Source organism: Oryctolagus cuniculus, chromosome 4, assembly GCF_964237555.1.
Source record: "Oryctolagus cuniculus chromosome 4, mOryCun1.1, whole genome shotgun sequence".
In the NCBI taxonomy this organism is placed as follows: Eukaryota; Metazoa; Chordata; class Mammalia; order Lagomorpha; family Leporidae; genus Oryctolagus; species Oryctolagus cuniculus.
Window position 1 is genome coordinate 128,737,566 of NC_091435.1, and position 22,072 is coordinate 128,759,637.

Genomic DNA, 22,072 nt, shown 5'->3' on the forward strand with positions numbered 1-22,072 from the left:
TGGTTGTATCATTTCTCCCTATGAAGAGTAAACACTATTCTCCATTGAAACAATACTTCAACAAAGTACTCTTTTGAACCAAGAGTTAATACTGTTAACAAAATAACTGGGTAACATGTTGCCACACTGACCAATTTATCATTTCCTCCTGAGGCATAGGCTGTGTATACAGCCATTACACCAGGAAGCTTGACCATCAAGTCCCCATGTACTGCCTGCACAAGATAACATACAAAATCTGGCATGAGTCCAAATAAAGGCCTATTCCAGAAATTTACATCAACAGAACAGCAATAGTCCATGAGAGTGTCAGAGTCTTTTAACTAAATGAATCTCACCAGAAATGAAGGGTGCTAGATTTCTTTGAGAAAATTTGTGAGTAGATGTATGTTGCTCTCCAACGAATGCCCCATTAAATGAAAAGGAATTCTCCAAAGTTGATATTAAAAGCACACAAAATCTGTTCAGAATCACTGGCCGTGGTCATCAGGAAACAACGCATTCAATTCGCTAAACTCTTCTTGAATGCCAAGAGTATTTAAAATGCCATGTGTGCAGAGGTAAAAATGTAAGTTTCTCATTCTTAAGACACTTATAAATTAATAGGGAATGGAAACATGCCCAAATTCACTGTAAAATCAGGTACGGTGTGATCTATCCCATGATACTGAAAAGGTGAGGAAACAGAAGTAAATGTTATGCATCTCATGAAGGATGCCTCATTTGAGAACCACTGGACGATAAGGGACTCTTATCTTTAACAGCACTGAGAACTAAACTCTGAATTACAACGACAGGTTGGCTACAATTGCAAGAGTTTGGCATTTCAAAAAAGCATCTGGAATATTCAACAAGTCATATACAATTTAAAATGTTGGATGTTGGGGCTTATGCTGTGGCAGAGTGGATTGAGCCTATGGCAGCCGGCAGGTATAGCGGTCTCATGTGGAACAGCTAGTTGCTCTACTTCCAATCTAGCTTTCTGCTAACAGCCCAGGTCAGGGACCCAGAGAAAGCTCCTAGCCCCTGGCTTTGGATCAACCTAGCTCCAGCCATTGAGGCCATTTGGGGAGTGAATCAGTGAATGGAAGACATCTCTGTCTGTCTCTCTCTCTCTCTCTCCAACTCTGCCTCTCAAATAAACAAATAAATCTTTAAAAAAAAAAATGCTGTTGTATATTATAATTTTAAATTGTCTTACATATCCTCTATGAGTATACTTTATAAAATAAACTTATTCATATATGCATATTTTAAAGTCTATTGTCAAAGAATAAAACACAGTTAAAAAAAAAAAACAAAACTTTACTGTCACCAATAACCAGTAAGTCAAGAAAGTCAAGAAAATTTGTTAGGTGTGGGTCTTTAACCTAGCAGTTAGGATGCCCACATCTCACACTGTAGTACCTAGATTCGACTCCCAGCTCTTGCTCCTAACTCCGGCTTCCCATAAATGTAGACCTTGGGAGGCAGTGGTGATGGCTCAAGTAATTGGGTTTCTGCCACACAGCTGATCACATCTGGATTGCATTTCTGGCTCTGGCCCCAGCTCAGCCCCAACATTTGTGGGCATTTAAGAAGTGAACCAGTAGATGAGAGCTTTCTCTCTCCCTCTCACTCTCCCTCTCTCTCCCCCCTCCCTTCTCAAATAAATATTTAAAATATTTTAAAAATTAAAAGAAAGTTCTTCACTTGGATTCAACATTTACAGCAGTTTTCATCTTTCAAGTATATCAATGATGCTATATCTTCATAAAATAAAGCATTTTCTAGCTTTTCCTATGAACTATCAATTAGTCCTATTGACAGTGTCCTGGCAACCTAGAAATCTTTATGGCTGTGATTAAGCCCTAACCTTACTGTTCCTAATCTGCAAAACAAACAGACTGCATGACATCAGTTCTGAAGACTCTCTTAACTGAAATTCCAACAATCCACGGAACACTGGAGTTCAATGCTGAATGCAACAAAACCTCTAAACACTGGTGAAAGCCCCTGAACATTGCATTCACAATCTTTTAAAACACAAATAATAAATACAATTTTTTCTTGGGACTAAATCTAGCAACCGAAATTTTCACTCAACATTTTTATAAAGCTTTCATTGTAAAGGGCTTCACTACTCAGTGGTTTGTCTCTGTAACAGTTACTCCAGTAAAAATTTAACCTAAGCAGAACCACAGAGACTTTTCTATTTTCTTTCAAGTGATTTCTAAAATGGTAAAGGTACTTCCGATAGCACACAGAGAAATAAGGTTAGCTGGTCATATTCCAAGCTTCAAGTATTAAACTAATATAGAAAAAAATCATAACAATCAGGAAATTTATGTAGCCAGGATGTTAAAATTTGAGAACTGGCTGCAGCCTGTGAATGACTGCAGAGTGTCTTTTGTGAATCTGTATTGATTTTACTTCTATTCTTCAAATTGACATAATAGCTGGTCATGGCTTAGAAACAAGATTTGCAGCCTGTCCTTTCAAAGATCTATGCAGTAATGATAAACCCAGTGATTTGAATCCATCAAGCTCACGATAAGCACCATGTCTCTGGATGAAAAACAGTTGCTGCCAGACAGTGCATCTTTTCAAACTATCTAGAATAGACTCTATAAACCCACAAACCAATGACTTTCCACTGATCAAGTCCTGTTTTAATTCAAATGCAGCTTAGAACCACACAGTGGAATAAACTTGCAGGAATTTTATAAACTAAAACATTTTATCTTTGTATCTTTACAAAGATGCTGGACAATAAACAGTTCAAGAAAAAAAAATCTCAAAAAGTTCTATCATAGTTGAATTAAAACATAATGGTGCCACATAATTTCTTGTTGGGTTTCAAGACAACATTCATTAAATATTTGGAAATATTCTAACCAGTATCCTTTTAAGGAAGTTTTTCATAACATAAACACATTTTAGTGATTAAATCACTTTCAGAACGCCTGTAACTTGAGATTTCTTTTTTCTTCCCATGGTGACCTGTTTTTATCTCAAACAGTTACTAAGAAAAATATTTTCCAGCTAGTCATAAGAATGACTTCCTTAGAAGCCTTTTCCTTTGTACTATTAAACAGTCTGGAAAATTGCTTGCTTGACTCATTCATGCTGCTAAAATACACTCAGGCAAAGACTGACCACCAATTTTCTCTGTTTCCAAGAACAAGACACACAATTTATGCATGAAGTTCTAAAGTTAACACTGAGAACATCAGACTACCTCCATGAGTTGATATTTTATAACACTACATATAAACTCAGTCCACTCTATTCATTTGCTTTAAGGAATACCACTTTTTATGTAAGAAAAATTACAACTTAAAAATAAAATAAAATGTCCTTAAGTTATAATAAACTCATTATCATTTTTCAACTTTAGTACCACAAGTGAGGATCAACTAGAAATTTGAGAAGACATGACAGTTATTTGGAGATCACTCCATGTAGACATATTTGGAGATAATAAAATGAAACATATAAAATACTTTACAAAAATAAAGTAGTTATAAAGTCATACTAAGTATTTACTGGGATTCTAAGTCTCTTTATAAATTATATAAAAATATTTTGAAAGTTAACACATTATTTTACCACTCAGCTAGTTACTATCATTAATAGAAGAAATACAGCAAAGTGAAAGATCTATAGTTAACAGAGACCTACTAATTACAATCATTGTTCACCAAAGAACACAGGAAATGGTATTCAGAGAGGAAAATTATTTTTTGAATCAGAAACTTAATGGAGGCATTCATGAAACAGTAAATCCTTGAATAAGAAATTACACTTATGTCAAGAGATTATTTTATTTTCTACATTCTGTTTTTTAAATTTATCGATACTTGTAGCAGGAAAGCAAGGCCAGCTCTATATAAGAGTCTGGAACATGTGAAGATTACCATATGGTTTTATCCTTAGGAGACAAATACATCTTCTAAACAGATTGATAAGTCATGGCAAAAATACTGTGTTCCAGAAACAGGCATTTATCCTAGCATTTAAGATGCCAGTTAAGACACCTGCATCTCACATCAGAGTACCTAGTTTTAATAATTAGCTCTGGCTCCTGTCTCCAGCTTCCTGCTAATGCAAACCATGAGAGGCAGGAGTGATGGTTCAAGTAATTGAATTCCTGCCATCCATGTAGGAGACCCGGGTTGTATTACTAGCTTTTGAATTGTGGCAAGAATTTGGGGAATGACAAAGAAGAGGGAGCACTCTTTATCTCTCAAATATAAATATATAAAGAAAATGATATGTTCCCTGAATCTCTTGGCAGTATTAAATGGTTTTTTTAATCTGGACACATAGATTTATATATATATATATATGTGTGTGTGTGTGTGTATAATATATATATATATATATATATACACACATACCTGTGAGGTAGGGGAATAAATATACTTTTACAAGTATCTTCTGCTTTTTGCAGGAAACCTGGAAGAGTACCTGAAATGCTGTTCAGCACACAGTGGGCACAGCATGCAAGCTGCTGACACACATGGCATTAAGTCCACCCTCTGTTAATACACACAATCACTAGACAAGGGAATGGTCTCATCTAGTAGTTATATGTAGCTCAGTGGTCCAATTGGCATCATCTCTTATATATTCTCTACTTTCAATGCTGAGCTTTTACGTTCTTACTGTAAAATTCTGAATTGACAGGTCCTTTGAGGCCAAGGCTTTAGAAGACATTTCAAAACAACTAGCTATAATCATTTATGGTCCCTCATTATTTAAAATTAATATGCTACCCAAGTAAATGAGACATGGCAAAAGGTTACAGATTAAAAAGACTTGGAAGATAGTAATATGGGGAGAGAACAGCACTCCTTTAATTCATTCTAAAGGGAATATTTTGGAAACATCAAGCAAACCTTGGAGCCATAATGTGACTGGAAAGGATTAATAAGGAGAGCATTTAGTAACATGAAATTTATTTTCATTATCAGTATTCCAATATTTTTCCTGATCTAATATTTCTATAAGAAGCATGTAAATGTATGTGTGAGACAGAGACAGAAAGAGAGAGGGAGCAAGAGAGCAAGTATAAACAAGCACTTTGTTGATGTTATCTATAGAAACTGTCTACTGGAAAAGGTTTCTTTAACTTTGGTTTGGTTCCAACCCTGGAGCCAATGAAAAATAATAATGTTTCCATGGATTAGAGCCAACAGAGCTGCTTAAACAAAAGGTAACATTCATTAGTAGACCATGGTACCATGATCTCATTTTGAAGGTTATTTTTTTTAACATTAACTGTAAATTGTCTGCAAATTGGAACAAACTACTAATGTCAAAGAAAATAAATAAATATCAGCCTTACTTTAAATGTTATTATTTACAGGGACAAGATATTTTACAAACCATGAGTGAAGTAAAACAGTGGAGAAAGTGAAAATGATGCATTTGTGTCCCAGCTTAATCATTTTTCTGTCTCCCTAATCCCCTCAAAACATGAGTGCCAACATACACATACATACTTTGTTATTTCTACTAGTTTCTAGTAACAAGTAATTTCAATATGAAACCATTCTTAGAGAGAATTATGAACATCTTAAAAATAAAAGAGGGAAATCCTAGGTTTTATGCATCTGCCAACTAAATACCAACTGACTTCTTAACTCTAGGAAGGTCTTACTGCACCATTTTTTTTTTTTTTTTTTTTTGACAGGCAGAGGCAGAGTGGACAGTGAGAGAGAGAGAGAGAGAGAGAGAAAGGTCTTCCCTTCCTTTTCCCGTTGGTTCACCCTCCAATGGCCGCCGTGGCTGGCGCGCTGTGGCTGGCACATCGCGCTGATCCGAAGCCAGGTGCTTCTCCTGGTTTCCCATGGGGGTGCAGGGCCCAAGAACCTGGGCCATCCTCCACTGCCTTCCCGGGCCACAGCAGAGAGCTGGCCTGGAAGAGGGGCAACCGGGACAGAATCCAGCACCCCCACCGGGACTACAACCCAGTGTGCCGGCGCTGCAAGGCGGAGGATTAGCCTATTGAGCCACGGCGCCGGCTTTCACTGCACCATCTTAAAAACTACCAAAAAACTGAAAACAAATTTTATGTTCCCTGTTCTCAGAGGCACTCCTGTCCTTTCTAATTGTTTCACAACATGTTAAAGCACAAAATAGCCAACCCAATTACACAGGCTACAAGCATCACCTTTGGACATTTATCTGAGCCTCCTTGAACATCAAGTAATACAATTAACTCACTGCCACATACCAAATCAATACATAGTATAGGACAGGCAATAATCAATAGCCTTAACAAGGAGGCAGTGGCATGGCTGAGTAAATCAAATAATAAATGCACAACTCATATGTGGTAATGAGTTAGAATAGAATTAGAATATTAGCAATAACATTTACACAAGTTGCAAAAGGAAACCCAGCAGTGCCCAGAGGAAATAACCAGGTTTATTATTTCCAAAGAACCAATAAAATCAGGGAATTGCTTTTCTTTCCTTTCACTTCTGGAAAAAGTATATATTTCTAACCGAGTCAAAAGTTCCAAACTTGTAAATTAGGCAAACACCTTTAAATACCTTGGAGGAAAAAGGATCATTTTCATGCACCGGAATTGGATCCCTATCAATTCTAAGTAGCAGTGAAAGGGGTAAAAAATGAGGCTATGACAGAATACCAAGATTGGGATGCATTTTTACACCTTTAAGGAAGCAAGTGGTAGATATTTCATCAAGTAAGTTTATTTAAGTATAAAAAGAACAGAGAGAGAATAGTGTAAATCATGAAAAAAATAGACTTTAACATTTAACCTACTCTGTGCAAGTACTCCAATGAGTAAATGTCTATTTTATTTTTGAAAAATAAAAAAGTCTTCAGTAAGTCTTAGGAAATTTACATAAACAATACAGTATTTGAATATCAAATGTGAATTAATTATTTATTTATTTTTATTTATTTGACAGAATTAGACAGTGAGAGAGAGACAGAGAGAAAGGTCCTCTTTCCGTTGGTTCACTCCCAAATGGCCGTAACAGACAGAACTGTGCCGATCCGAAACCAGGAGCCAAGTGTTCTTCCTGGTCTCCCACGCGGGTACAGGGACCCAAAGATTTGGGCCATCCTACACTGCCTTCCTGGGCCACAGCAGAGAGCTGAACTGGAAGAGGAGCAACTGGGACTAGAACCTGCGCCCATATGGGCTGCCAGCACTGCAGGCGGAGGATTAACCTAGTGAGCCAGGGCACCGGCCCCTAGATGTGAATTATTTATTGTGAAACAGCATAAAGCTAAAGAAGTATTAGTTTTACATGAAATTAAAATTTGAAACATATGGTTACTACCATTTTTCCATTCACATACTAAATGAACCTACTAAATTGGTCTAATACTACCCTAATCAGCTTGAAGCCAATACCCTAATCAGCTTGAAGCCAAAAGATACACATGATAAAAGATTACAAGGTTATTTTCTTTTGATGGCAGGTAGGTAAATAAGCTAGTGTGTGACACTGCACATTAATGGTAATTTTTTTTTTATTTCTTCAAACAAGTAGCACATTGATACCAATAGTGCAATGATGCAAAATGACCAGCAAGAGTTACTCTAACATAACACAAATTTCCTTTCATAAGGAGAAAGAAAACTGAGACTGAATTCAGGATTTAGGCAAGAATTTACTAGTGGCTACAATTTATGAAGTAAGTATACCAAGCAAGACATAACATTAAATGATTTATATATTAAAGCTGCTCTTGTTGAACTCCCTCAAACTTTTGAAGCTGGTATTATTACACTCATTTTACAGATGAGGAAATCATCTAAGAGAGGTAAAATGACTGACATCAAGTCACTAGGAAGTTCTATGGAATCTAATCCACATCTAGCAGATCCACAGTTTGGACTCAACAAGGTCTTAACTTGTTGCTGTGAAAAGTTGTTTTGTTTTTTTTTTTAAACTTCCACATCTTTGTACAATTACTCCGAAGAACCTACTTTGGTTTAAATAAAGTGGCATTGGAGTTTGAGTGAAAATGACTAAGGGCTACATTCTTATTACGCCTGGTACCCGCATTTATACACAATTCTTGAAAATTTCATACTAAGGAAAAGAACATAGAAGCTGATCTAGACACTCAGAAAACATCAATAAAACAAAAGTAAAGCTAAAGCAAACAAATGAAGAAAATGCCCAGATCAAAGGACAAGGAACACCACTTGCTTTTTCCTGTGATTAACTTGGTCCTGAACACAAAACAAGCCCAACCTACATATCAAGTTTGAATCTATACAACAATCAACTTTATAAAAAAAATTTTTAAGTGGCAGTTTGACTATATTAATCCATTCAAGAAAATGATCAAAGGAAATGAGCTGCTCATCATTTCAGTAAAGGAAAGAACACTTGCAGTACCAGCTATTGAGGTTCATGGTTTTCTATTCCTTTTTTGTCCAAGCTATCCTAAATAAAAGTGCTCAGTGACAATAATTCTGTTTTTCACACAGAGCATCTTAAAATCACACAATGAACATTAGCACATTAATACTGAAATACATCTATTAAGAGTCCAGGATTACAATTTAAACTAATGTTTATGAAATAATGAGGAAACCTAAGAATTTCACATTCTCGTATATATTTGAGAACAAACATGCTCAATCCATCACATCATTAATGCAATATCGTCAATGATTCTTATATTTATATAGTCATTTTAGTTCAATTGCATATAACATAAAGCCTTAAACTAAAAAGATGTGACCAATTTTTAAATACAACTTTAAAATTAATGTAGTGGGGCCAAAGTTGTGGCACAGCAGGTCAAGCCCACCTGCATTCACTATCAGAGTGCAGGATGGAGTCCCAGCTGCTACACTTCTGATCCAGTTTCCTACTAATACACCTAGGAGGCAGCAAAAGATGGCCTACAGGCTTAGGCCCCTGACACCCATGCAGGAGACCTGTCTATTGTGGGTAGTGATGAAATAAACCAGTGAACTGAAGCGCTCTGTCTCTCTCTGTCTCTCTGTCTCTCTGTCTCTCTCTCTCTCTCCCCCCAGGTATGTCTGACACTGTAATATGCAGAATCACTAATAAGTAACATTTTTATGTGCAGGATCATGATATAGTACTTTTATAATATTGCCACCTTAAACAACTTCAACTTAGCATAGAGGTTGAAAGTGCAGGCTCAAACTACCTGTGCTGAATCCCAGGTTAAGCTACCTACTGACCATGTAATCTTGTATAGGTTATTTAACTGTTTTGAGCTTCATCATTTTATAAAAATCAATAGATGACCAAATCAATTAATTAAAATTCACCATTTTTACATGTCACCTAAAAAATTAACCAGACTCAGGTTTGTCTCACTAAATTATGGAATTTGCTATAGGCCTGGGCATAAATCTGTTACCATATAAAAATTAGCAGTAATACAAATATACAGATTTACATGCAGAGTAATACAACCAAGCAGATTCTTTTGAAGCATATTCCCATAGCAGAAACTATTCTTCTCTTCTTACATGACTATATTATGTTCTCCAAGGTATTTCATAACAAATCTCTCAGACACATACAATGATACTTCAAAAAGTTCATGGAATACAGAATTTAAAGGTTGAGTTTATTTTGGTTCAAAATATTTTTTAAAACCACAGGTTTTTTTTCATAATTTTCATTTTCTTAGACAGAGTTAGACAGTGAGAGAGACAAAGGTCTTCCTTTATCGTTGGCTCACCCCCAAATGGCCGCTACGGTTGGTGCACTGCACCGATCCGAAGCCAGGAGCCAGGTACTTCCTCCTGGTCTCTCATGCAGGTGCAGGGCCCAAGCACTTGGGCCATCCTCCACTGCACTCCCAGGCCACAGCAGAGAGCTGGCCTGGAAGAGGGGCAACCAGGAAAGAATCCGGCGCCCCGACCAGGACTAGAACCTGGTGTGCCGGCGCCGCAGGTGGGGGATTAGCCTAGTGAGCCGCAGCGCTGGCCTAATATTCATTTTCAAGGACACTCACATACACGAATTTTAACAGTTGGTTTCTTTTAAACTAAAAACAAACAATGCTGGTGGGCATTTAGCCGAACAGTTAAGATGCTGCTTAACATGCCTGCATCGCACACCAGAGTACCTGAGTGTCAACACCTGGCTGCAGGTCCCAATCACAGTCTTCTGCCAGCGGAGACTCTGGGAAGCAGCAGATGAGGGCTCAGGCGCTTGAGTTCCTGCCACATGGGAGAACCTGACTTGAGTTCCCAGCTTCAGCCCAGACCAATCCTGGCATCACTAGCATTTGGGGAGTAAGGAAGCAGATGGAATCAATCTCAGTCTCCCTTCTCTCTGCCTCTTGAATAAAGTTTTTTAAAAATGTTGGAAAACAAGCCGGCGCCGCGGCTCACTAGGCTAATCCTCCACCTAGCGGCGCCGGCACACCGGGTTCTAATCCTGGTCGGGGCGCTGGATTCTTTCCCGGTTGCCCCTCTTCCAGGCCAGCTCTCTGCTGTGGCCCGGGAGTGCAGTGGAGGATGGCCCAAGTGCTTGGGCCCTGCACCCCATGGGAGACCAGGAGAAGTACCTGGCTCCTGCCTTCGGATCAACGCGATGTGCCGGCTGCAGCGTGCCAGCCGTGGCGGCCATTGGAGGGTGAACCAACGGCAAAGGAAGACCTTTCTCTCTGTCTCTCTCTCTCTCTCTCACTGTCCACTCTGCCTGTCAAAAAAATTTAAAAAAAATGTTGGAAAACATCTTTTAACCCAATTTTCCATGAACTTTTTGAAGTCTCCTTATATCAGGATATTTAATATCTACCTGTGTTCTTCAAGGACATTTTAAAATTTAAGACTAAAAGAGCTAAAAACAAAATTTTATTATTCTCTGAGCATTTTAATCTTCGTTGTATACCTCTCAGAGGCTTGAATAATAACCACTAGCTATCAGCACTCAAAAAGTCAGCGATTCTGTGTGTCATTCACCCTTTTAACAGGATTGGCCAACATAATGCTTGTTACACAGCTGTTAATAAAAGGTGAAAAGGAAAGAAAGAATGGATTATTTTCTTGTAATTCAGATGCAAAGCAGACATATACTTTGTCCTGCGATCTCTTTCAATTTGTTAACTAACCTTTACCTTAAAAATGTATATTTCTGGGGCCTGCAGCATCCTTTAAAAATGTACATTTCTGGGACCCACAGCACAGGTTCAAGGCCCAGCTGCTTCACTTCTGATCCAGCTCCATGCTAATGTACCTGGGAAAGCAGAGGAAGATGGCCCAAGTGATTGGGCCCCTGCATCCATGTGCAAAACATGGAAGAAGCTCCTGGCTCCTGGCTCCAGCCTGATTAGCCCTGCCCACTGCGGCCATTTGAGGAGTGAACCAGCGCATGGCAGATAGATCTCTCTCTCTCTGCCTCTGCCTCTCTGTAACTCTGCCTTTCAAATAAATAAATTTTTTAAAAATGTACATTTCTGATAAAGATCTGTCCTCCTGTATTATGCATATTTAGTGGGAAATCAGAAGCCAAGAAGAGTTAATAGAGATTCTTTAAAAAAAGAAAACTCATTTTGCATTTATTTTACAGTTTTCACTCTGCATACTTAACCCACCATACTCTATGGTACCTGTTATTCTACTATACTTTAATCACATTTTAAAGGCTTTACAGTAGCTATTTAAATATATTCCTCCATAAAAACACTTGCAATACAGATGACTCTTCTTTAATGTGGATAATAACCCAGTTCATCAAAGTTCAAGTTGTTGTTATTGTTAAATACATTAGGTTTTCTTATATGGACATTTGTTTTCAATTTACTACTCTACTATGATTCATGGAGAGCGATGCCTGGCAGTAAAAGTAGCAAAAAAAAATTTTTTTTCAACAAATAAAATCATGATGATAATTTTTTCTTATAGCTGAGTTAGATTTCATTAGTCTCCACTTAGCCATGAAGAGATACGAGATGATGTGAAGAAAGATATTTCATTCAAAACACAGATCTTTCTTAACAGCATTCTTGATATAAACAATGAATTCTTTAGTTATTTCTTTCTTCATGGTTCATTTCTCAGTTGCCTCCCTTAAAGCAGAATTGTTTTAGGAAAAGCAATGTCTTCTACTGAAGAGGAATCTTATTTCAGGCATAAATTTGGCTCTGTTTTTCTCCAAAACCTTTTCTTTTTTCATTTTGCACATTTGGTGAGCTAACACTTTTTAGTTACAAAAGCTTCCTGGGATTGGGAGATGTTACTAGACTAATTTTCAGTTTATGAACAATTTTAGAATATTAGATGAGCAAAGATATCTGAAAGCAAATTATCGTCTGAATGCAGTAACATGGAAAAGAATGAATTACAGATGTAATTTCCCCATCACAAGCAGATCCTAAACACTGATTATGTCCGTATTTGTACAGAAAATTGAAAATGATAGAAAAGCTGAAGAGCTTTTCTAACTTTAATTTTCCATGTTTTACTTTGTGTAATTTACTGTCATCTATTAACAGCAGATGCTTCTTGAATTATCTAAAATCAGCCTGGACTTAAAGATAAGTGATTCTGAAATATAGAATCCTGAACTCAGTGACTGAATTTTATTCAGAGAGATAAATTCTAACTTAGGATGCTGTAGTCACATGGGATCTGGAGATAACAGGGTCTTGGATCTCAATCTCACATTAACACAAATTAAAATATATTACTGAAGAAACCCAAATATTTTCAGAATTCCTCTGGGCCTAAAATTCTGATCTCAAGTAAAAATACTGACTGATCAGTGATCCAAGGACATCTGTCCCAATCTGGCTGCTTATGGCTTTGGGAACTCTCTCATTGGGGTTTTCTTCTAGTTCTATTATCACTGGTAGTCTAATGTCTAGCAGTTTTGAGAGGGAAGGAAGGAAAGAAAAGGTAAAATAAGCCTCTTGAGTCATTTTTCTCTTCCTTCCTCCAGTTCAGCCACTAAGCATCCCTCTGCTGAAGAGAAGTCCTCCTAAGCTCTACCCCCACCTTCCATACCGGTCACATGCTCAGCAATTAGCTTCCTCAGGACTGTGTCTTTAGTATCTACTTCCCCGAAGTTTGACCTAGGGAGTACTTAAGATACTCCTCATTGAATCAGCATCTCCCATCAACTTCCAAACATCTCTGTTCCTCACATCCAGGCCTTTATTACTGATCTCAACTGTGTCCATCATAAAACTACCAGAAAGCAAAACAAATAAACAAAACATCTGAGTGTGATATTTCCACTCTTCACCTATTTCTCCATTGCTACTAGCAATCAGAAAGCAATGATGCTGAAAAAAAGAGCCACATTTTTGAAATGTTCAGAAAGGAAAGAAAATGGGGGAAATCTGCTCATTAATACTATATTTCATGGTGGATCAGGCCCAGGACCAACAAGTTGTACATTCAGAAAAGCAGCAAGACAAGTCCTCAGAAAAAAGAAAACCAGGTCACCTGGAAAACTTGACAAGAAGCTTTCCCAACATAGGGCTACATGCTCATAGGAGGCAGTTCACTCAACACTCCATCACTAACCCCTGTGGATTCTGAGCCACTGTTGCCTGGTGAAGACAGGCTGCAGGCAAAAGGCTCAGCCCAAAGCTGAAGTTGGGGAGAACTCCTACACTGGCTCACAGAAAGTGTTTCAGGTTGGGAAAGGTCATCTCCCTACACTAAGCCTACATGCATTTCTAGAACTCCAAACTTAAAATACATTTCCCATTGAAAAAACAGCTCGAAAAAACCAGTTGGAATCTATGACACCAGCAATAAGATTTATGATGAAATCGGTACTCAGCAGGCTCCTCTGGAGCCTCCTGGGTTCAATTAATAACCAGAGTTTCCAGGGTACTATTTATACTGGACCAAAACTCAAGCATCCTATGCATTGCTGTGCTTTCTCAGGATTGGCCCAATAGTTTTAAATGCATGGCTTCCGTGGGAAAATACTTTCTAAACAATGAAAACTTTGGAAAAGGCTGTGTTAGGAGGCAGCTATCTAGTTTAAACAGTGTCTACTTACCTAAGATAAGTGATTTAAAATCTGTTTTCTTATATGGTGACAAAACTTAAAGCTCTGAAAGTTGAGAGTAGCACTCTTGCTATCTTGGGTTCAATTATGGATTCATTTGTTGACTTAAAACATGCATAACACTTCTAAGTATTTACTGTAAATTTGCCTTCAATATTCATTTTTATTCCTAAACACTGTTAGTGTATTTTCTTTATTTTATCATTAGAATGTAAACATGTTAAGTTAAGACACAATGTTTTAGGGACTGGCATTGTGGCACAGCAAGTAAAGCTGCTACATGCGATGCTGGCATCCCATATGAGCAGCAGTTCATATCCTGGATGCTCCACTTCCAAACCAGGTCCCTGCTAATTGCCTGGGAAAAACACTCAAAGATGACCCAAGCATTTGGGCCCCTGCCACCCACATAGGAGACTGGGATGGAGCTCCTGGTTCTTGCTTCAGCCTGCCTCAGCCCTAGCCATTGAGGTCATTTGGGGAGTAAACCAGTGGATGGAAGGTCTCTCTTCCTCTCTGTAACTCTGACTTAGGAATAAATAAATAAATCTTTACCAAAAAGAAAAAAGTTTTATAGCAAAGCAGTTAACCATTTAGGCTGTGAAATCAAGTTACCAGGCTTCAAGTCCATATTTTACTAGTTGACCGGCCTGTGCCTTTCACCTAATTTTTCTGCATTTCAGTGTGGCCATTTGCTAAATGAAAGCAATATGAGTATCTTTAAGAGTGTTTATAAGGGCTAATTCCAATGAACAAATAAAAGCACAAAAAACTCTGATAGACATATAGTAACTTTCAACAAATATTAACTCATTTTATTATTTTATTCTGCACAGAACTCAGAATGTATAACAGAGGTAGAAGTAAGACTCATTAGACTCTTGCCATGTAAAATCTTCGGGAGTTGCTTTTATGCATTTATTCCTGTTATATTCTGGTTATAAAAACATAGCTGTATATATAAATAGGCACTGCAATAGGATAATAAAAATGAAGCTGTTTTATTTTTCTACATAAATGAAAATCTATCCATTCATGACATGGCAGGTTTGACAGACTAATTAAGACTAAATTAAACAGGCAACGTGGCGACAGGTCTGCCAAGATGAGAAGACTTAAGTTTCTTTTTAGAAGTGTCTTCCTCTCAAGGACCCCCATACCCAGGTGTTTTGTCAAGAGATTTACTTGATTCTGGAAGCTTTCTGAAGAGAAAACATCTTAAATTCTATTCTCCCAGTAAATGCTCATCCATTCTGACTTATCTACCAGAGGCCCGATTTTAATCAAGGCAACAGTTAAGACTATTCCTGCTGCCAAAAATATCCAATGAGAGATCAGAGTACACCATGTAAAGCTTACAAGACCTTCACAAAAAGGAGTCTGAATGGACTAGGATGTGCTCTCTTCTGCTCTTGCCTCTTCCCATTTCCTAGAATAAGGAGATGATGGCTGGTGCTGCAGCAGTCACCTTGTAATTTCAAAATAGCTCTAAAATTTGAAGCCATGTGCTCCTGAAGAACAAGGGTTGAAGAAACCTGAGTTCTAATGACAAACAGGCCTAAACTGCCTGAAACACAAATCCCCATTTCATCTAGGCCAAATACTGGGGAAGGGGAAGGTATCTCTGAAACTCAGCTGAATCTAACTCAGCACAGACAAAACGTCTGAATCACTTATGGGTGATTCCAGAAACAAATACGAAGAATCAGAAGCAACAGTTAGAAAGCTGGAAAGAACTGAGAGAGAACAAAAATGGAAGACAGGTCAGAGATGGCCAAGGTCCAAAGGTATCCAGGACACAGGCTGCCAATTAAATTATAATGCACAAAGGGCTATAGAATTGACAACTTAGTAGTAACTTTCCTATGTTTATCTCTAACAAGAAGCCAAACTTTATCTCAAAGTGAAAAGCCTTCAAAAATGTCCCAAAAGAATAGGCAGAAGTACACTTGATGGGATCTGCCGTTGTAAAACAGCAAGTTAAACCATGGCCCCTAACACTAACATCTTGTATGGGCATCAGTCGAGTTTCATCTGCTCCACTTTCAATTTTGCTCCCTGCTAATACACCTGGAAAAGCAGTGGAAGATGGTCCACGTGCTGTGGCCTCTGCCACCCATGTGGGAGACCCAGAGTTCCAGGCTCCGTGCTTTAGCCTGGCCCAGCCCACAATGTTGCAGCCATTTGGGAAGTGAACCAAAGGATGAAAGAGCTCCTTCTCTCTGTCCTCTCCTTCTCTCTGTAACTCTACCTTTCAGAAAAACAAATAAATCTTAAAATACAAAAAAGTGTACTTGATGATATACATAGGAGAATGTGTTAAATAAAATATCTTTATGGCATCAGCACTGTGGCATACTGGGTAAAACCACTGCCCAGTGTCAGCATCCCGCATGGGCACTGGTTCAAGTCCTGGCTGCTCCACTTGTGATCCAGCTCCCTGCTAATGTACCTGGAAAAGCAGTAAAGAATAGCCCAAGTGCTTGGAACCTGTACACACATGGGAGAAAGCTCCTGGCTTCAGATCAGCTGAGCTCCAGCCATTGCAGCCATTTGGAGAGTGCATCAATGGATGGAAGATCTCTCTCTCTCTCCCTTTGTAATTCTGCCTTTCACATAAACAAATCTTAAAATCTCTTTTTTTGCTTAGTGAATTGTAAATTATTAAAATAAGAAGTCCTTAATGGAATTCATCCTGTTTATAGTGAAATCTCAGAGAAATTAGTATTTCAATAATCTATTATAGATCAAACAATTAAATATTCCTACCCAGCCTTTCCAATTGCTGTCACTTAAGTTTCGGCACACCAATAATTATCATTAGTGCCAAACCAAAAGCCATCTATTTAGTCACCCACTCTTATTGGTTGTTGTGATTTCTGGTCTGTTAACATAGAAAACTGTTCCCTTATCTAAAAGCCCAAATGTATTTTTGCTAAAGTTAAAAAAAAAAAAGGAAATTTTAAAAAAAACCCTCAAAATTTCAATAGGATCTCTTATAAGAAAATGAGCTTTGTCTAAGTCTGCAGGAAGGCAGAGACATTGCTCAGCATGAAAGGTAACGGATTAGAGGAAGCTGATAGCTGAAATCTTCTACTTATCCTTGGCAAGGAAAACGACAGGATAAGCTTCCCAAAATAGGTCCCCAGGTATCTGTTGTAGGTCTGAGAAACACTCAGCTTCTTCCTCTTGCATGACCTCGGCATCAGTCACAAACTTCCTCCAAAGAGGATTTACCCCATCTTCTAGGCAGCAACAATCTTGTACATGGAGTTGTTTTCAGGCTATTCATCGGAATCAAAACTCTTGAGTAGTTGTACATGCCTGCATTGCAACCAAACTTTGGACTGCACTGTAAGCTGCTTTCCATGTGTGTAGTTTGTCACACTCACAGACAGGAGCAAGATTTAATGAGAAAAAGAAACATGGAAGCAGTATACCAACATCTTATGAAAATAAAAAAAAAAAAAACTAGATCTAAAATCACTGCCTTAGGTACTGTATTCCAAAACATAGCTTGAAATTCATTGGCCCAACAGTTTACAAAATCTGCACTCATTTTTAAAAAAAAAAAAATCACCTTTTTCTAAAGAATCTCCAAGTATATGAATGGAAGTAAGCAAAGTTTCTGCTTACAGAACAAAAGTTGAACTCTGACACCAAATGCAATGCTGAATAAGTGAAGCCTTCTATTAGATCATCTCCTAAATCATAAGGGGAAAGCAAGGAAGAACTGGGTCAACCAGTCACTGAATATATGTGAGTTAGAGGCATACAGGATATAATATTTCAAAGTTTTATTATCATAAGGACGATCCCAGGAGCAAAAATCAAACAACACAATACTTAGTAAAAATCATTCGGATTAGCAACCTAATTAAAAATTTTTTTCAAAATTTGATGAACAGTCTGAAACTTGCTGATATCATTTCATCAGGATTACTTCTTAAACTGCTTTTAAAATATAAGAAAGACTATACTGGGCACTTAGAAAGAAAAGCAACAACCCAGACAATTTCTGCATTAAAGAAACACTCTGCTAACAACAGAGGATATTCTAAAATGTAAACATGAACATATTAAGACTATTTCTTTAGTGTCTAGATAAGCCATTTAATCCACATGCAACCATCTGGAAACCTGATTGCCTCACTGATTTTGAGTTTTCTAATTGCTCATTTACCTGTATGTGCACATATCTGTGTGCATCCTAATACATGGTTTCTATACTTCTTACATTTTGCTAAGTTTTTAGAGGTACTTTAAAAGTGTTCATGCATTGCCTTTGATTCCATGCCACTCTGAAGTGGAATCTGACACCTAATGAATCCATGATAAATTTGATCAGTGGTGCTATCCATACATGAAGTATTTCAAAAAAACACATGGAAAAATTGGGGGACATATATAGAAAATGGAAATCCATGCAATTTTTGCATAACACATGTTTTCCATGAACTTACTGAAAATGCTTCACACATGAATGTATACAATAGAATAACAGTTTGGAACAAAATTGCTCAATTTGAAAGTAAAGTTAAGAGTTTGGCTAAATTTTTAAAAAGAGATAATAAACAAAGGTTATAGTCTCCATCTGTTATCCTCTGCACCTCAAAAATGAATGGATACTTGAAAAAGAATTGAATAAGCAGTTAAGTCTAATTCTATAGACTACGGTGAAAGCTCATTTTTGAGAATATACATGACCTGGCATCACAATAAAATACATTCTGTATACTTTCTTTATATGAATTCTCTAAATTTTGGTTGAAAGCTCGTGGACAATGAAAATAGGTAACTTGTCATTAAGTATTATTTGAAATGTCAACTCTAAAATATAGTATTATTCTAATGGTGGCTTACAGTGTTGACATTTATGTTGCTTTCTTTTTTGGTGTCCCTTTCGTAAGCCATAATAAAAAAAATCTTCATCATAAAATAATGTAGATTCTCAAGTACTCCAGAATTTTGAAGTAGCTTCTATACCTAAATCTATAAACATTTTTACTAAGTCTCAGATTAAGTACATTCTTAAGAGTGCCATAAATTAAAACACAAAGTGTAAAAGCAAAATTAGAGAACTTAACAAAATTAGAGAACTTAAGTGCTTAAAATATTGTTTTATTTATATATTAGACACATAGCTCCTGCTCTTCCTTCTTATTATTCTAATTTGGATACACCTGGTATATGCAAACATTCCTTTATTATCAGATATTCCTATTTTACTAAGCAACATAATTACTGTGATAGACAATTCTACATTTTCCTATTTAACCTCAATAAATTATTTAAACCTTAAAAGCCGTAGCAGGAAACTAAAATCCTAGCAGCTAATATTCTTTCTATTATCTTTAGTAATTTGCCAAGTGATTTCTTTTACATAAATACTTTCTTGAACTGTCAGACTTGCGTGTTTTGCTTTTTTTTTTTTTTTTAATGAAACAAATTCTCCTCTCCCAGCTCAAAGTCTGCTACAGACGTCAGTCACCTGGGATCCTGGCCCAACTCTGAAACAGCACAGCTGAAGGGTACAGCCATTTCACAGGGTCCTCTCAGAGAGTATTTGGTTTGCTTTCCTAACTTTCTAAAAATAGCACATTACACAGGCTACCTCCATCTCATGGCTTAAGAACTCAAAAACGGCTGGACTACAGATTTAAGCAATACACAGAACACGTTTTATTAAAGAAGTCAGGATATTACAAGTTTTCTAAATTCCTTCCGTTTACTTTTCTGAGACAATGGCAAATGATCTAACCGTTACTGGCATGCAAACCTTGTAACACTCCCAAATTTCAGAACTTGATGTGTGAGTCAGTTACTTTTAACTGTTTTAAAATGTTTTTCATGTGTCTGAGACACAAAATTAAATACGGAAGACCACTATCTAAAAGGTAAGACTCTAAATAATGTATACAGAATCACATGTGTTAATTATAAATATATACATACATAAGAAATATGGTTTCTGAAACATAAATGCTAATTTACATACTCAAAATTGTTTTCATTAATCCTTAATAAAGTTATTATTTCACTAACATTTAAGGAGCTATTGTACTGGGTAGAAAGGTCCACCATAAATTTGTGTTCATTTTTTTCTTCATATTCTAGTACAAAATACTTCACCAAGTTTTACACACTACAAATTATATTTTAGTTTCTCGTAGAAAGACAAAGAAAGAGGACAAAGTTTTCATTGATTAGTTGCTAAAAGGAGTTCCTTTCAAAAATAAATTTAAAATCTTAAAATTATTTGTTAAAAAAAAAAGTCCTTGATGTGGCAGTTGAATCTTGTTAACCACACAGCATGTCATTAAGCAATGCTGCTGCTTTACTCAAAGGGGGACTGTTCTGTGGCTACGAGTGAGCAGCAACTAAAAAAATATTTTGAGATGGAAAAATAGCAACTGAATGTTAAGGTTTCACAATGTTTCCCAATGCTGTGGAAGCTGGTCTTCTGTGAAAACCACTCAATGTCACAGCCAAATTTAACGTCCTTCATTTTGCAGCTATGAGTGCACCATCAACTGTCTATAGGATTAAAAATTGGATTTACTCATAATTGGGTCAAAACAGGGTTACTTATGGCCACAGCTGGCTACCAACAAGAGCAATTAGCCCTTTGCCCCTCATTTTATGGGTCTCGGTCTGTAATTACACCTGAATGTAGTCAGCATGAATTTAGGAACACACATTCACAAAGGTACAACCATGTGACCTTCATGATGTCTTTTAAAGGAGAGAGGAGGGAGGCTCCATGGGAATCTCCCACTATTGCCTAGTGATCTTTGGAACTATGACATTAAGATTAATCTAACATCTCCAAATATTTTTGTTGTGAATATCTCCTTTTCATCCCACTCTGAAGATGATATTCTTAGAATCTGGCAAAAACTTTAGTAAAGTGAACTGAAAAGGGAAAACCGGTAAAGAAGGAAATGACTCAAAACAGTTAACCTGTAACTCACCCTCATGTTATTTAAGGAAGCTCTACCGGTATAGCACTATTGGTTTTTGCAAAAGACAAGATGGATCTAAACGACTTTTGCTTCTCTATATAATCAGAAGTGACAAGGATCCCCTCCTCAAAGGTTCAAGGAATTAAAGTGGGGTATTAGCATTCAAAAACATAACTAAATCAAAAGGAATGAGAGACCCCAAGAACACATTTCTAGTCTTGACCTTTACCGTCAAAATAAAGACATGTATGCCATCTTCTAAAAGGCCCATTTCTGAAACCTGATACCTAAATTATGAACCCAATGACATTTTTGAATGTCAAAAAATACTAAAGTGTATCTTTTAGTATTACAGTGCCCACCAAAGCTAACTTTTAACATTTCTGGCTGAGACTGTTAAATATAAAGCATAATCAGAATCTAACAGAAAATGAATAGCTAAGTTACTTCACATCAGAATTTCTGAAGCTAAAAAAAAAAATACAATAGATAATAGTACTTACGTATTCCTATTTAATTACAAAACTCACATTCAACAAAGTTTGTCCCTCAAGTAAGTGACTATAAGCAGCAATTTACAACCTTCTAGCATTTCATTCCACAAAGTGCACAGCTTCTGGCATAAAAATGACATACCAGTAAAATAAAAAGGAAACCCAAAATGTCAAAATATCAAGAGTAAAAAGACTATCCAAGCTTTGCTAATTTAAAATCTGCTCTTCTTTTTTAACACTAAAGCTCCTTTATGCAAACACACCAAAAAACCACTTCATTCGGCTATTACCATGGCCTCATCTATAATATATATATATATGCTCAACACACGCATGTATCTCCATTTACTTTTGCCAAGTAAGATATTGACTCTGCCATTACTAAGTAAAAAGGACAGCAACACTTTTTGCTCTAGAAAAAAATCACGGAGTTAAAAGTTTGGTCAGACTCGGTTCTATTCCTTCTCATGAAGTTCCCCAACCCAACATCATCAGTAGAAACACACTGCAGAACTAGACTGTTAACAAAGTAATCCATAATTCCTAAATCGGAGGACTGCATGTCCATATCTCCTTTATTCAATTATTGCATAGCCTTAAAAGAATGTAA

The 22,072-nt window shown here is 37.0% G+C and overlaps 1 protein-coding gene across 45 annotated transcripts in view; it reads right to left on the reverse strand.

Moving 5' to 3' along the window:
• Positions 1-22,072, reverse strand: part of MBNL1 (muscleblind like splicing regulator 1) — a 210,497-nt gene that overhangs the window by 133,011 nt on the left and 55,414 nt on the right. The gene's annotated exons all lie outside the window — the stretch shown is intronic.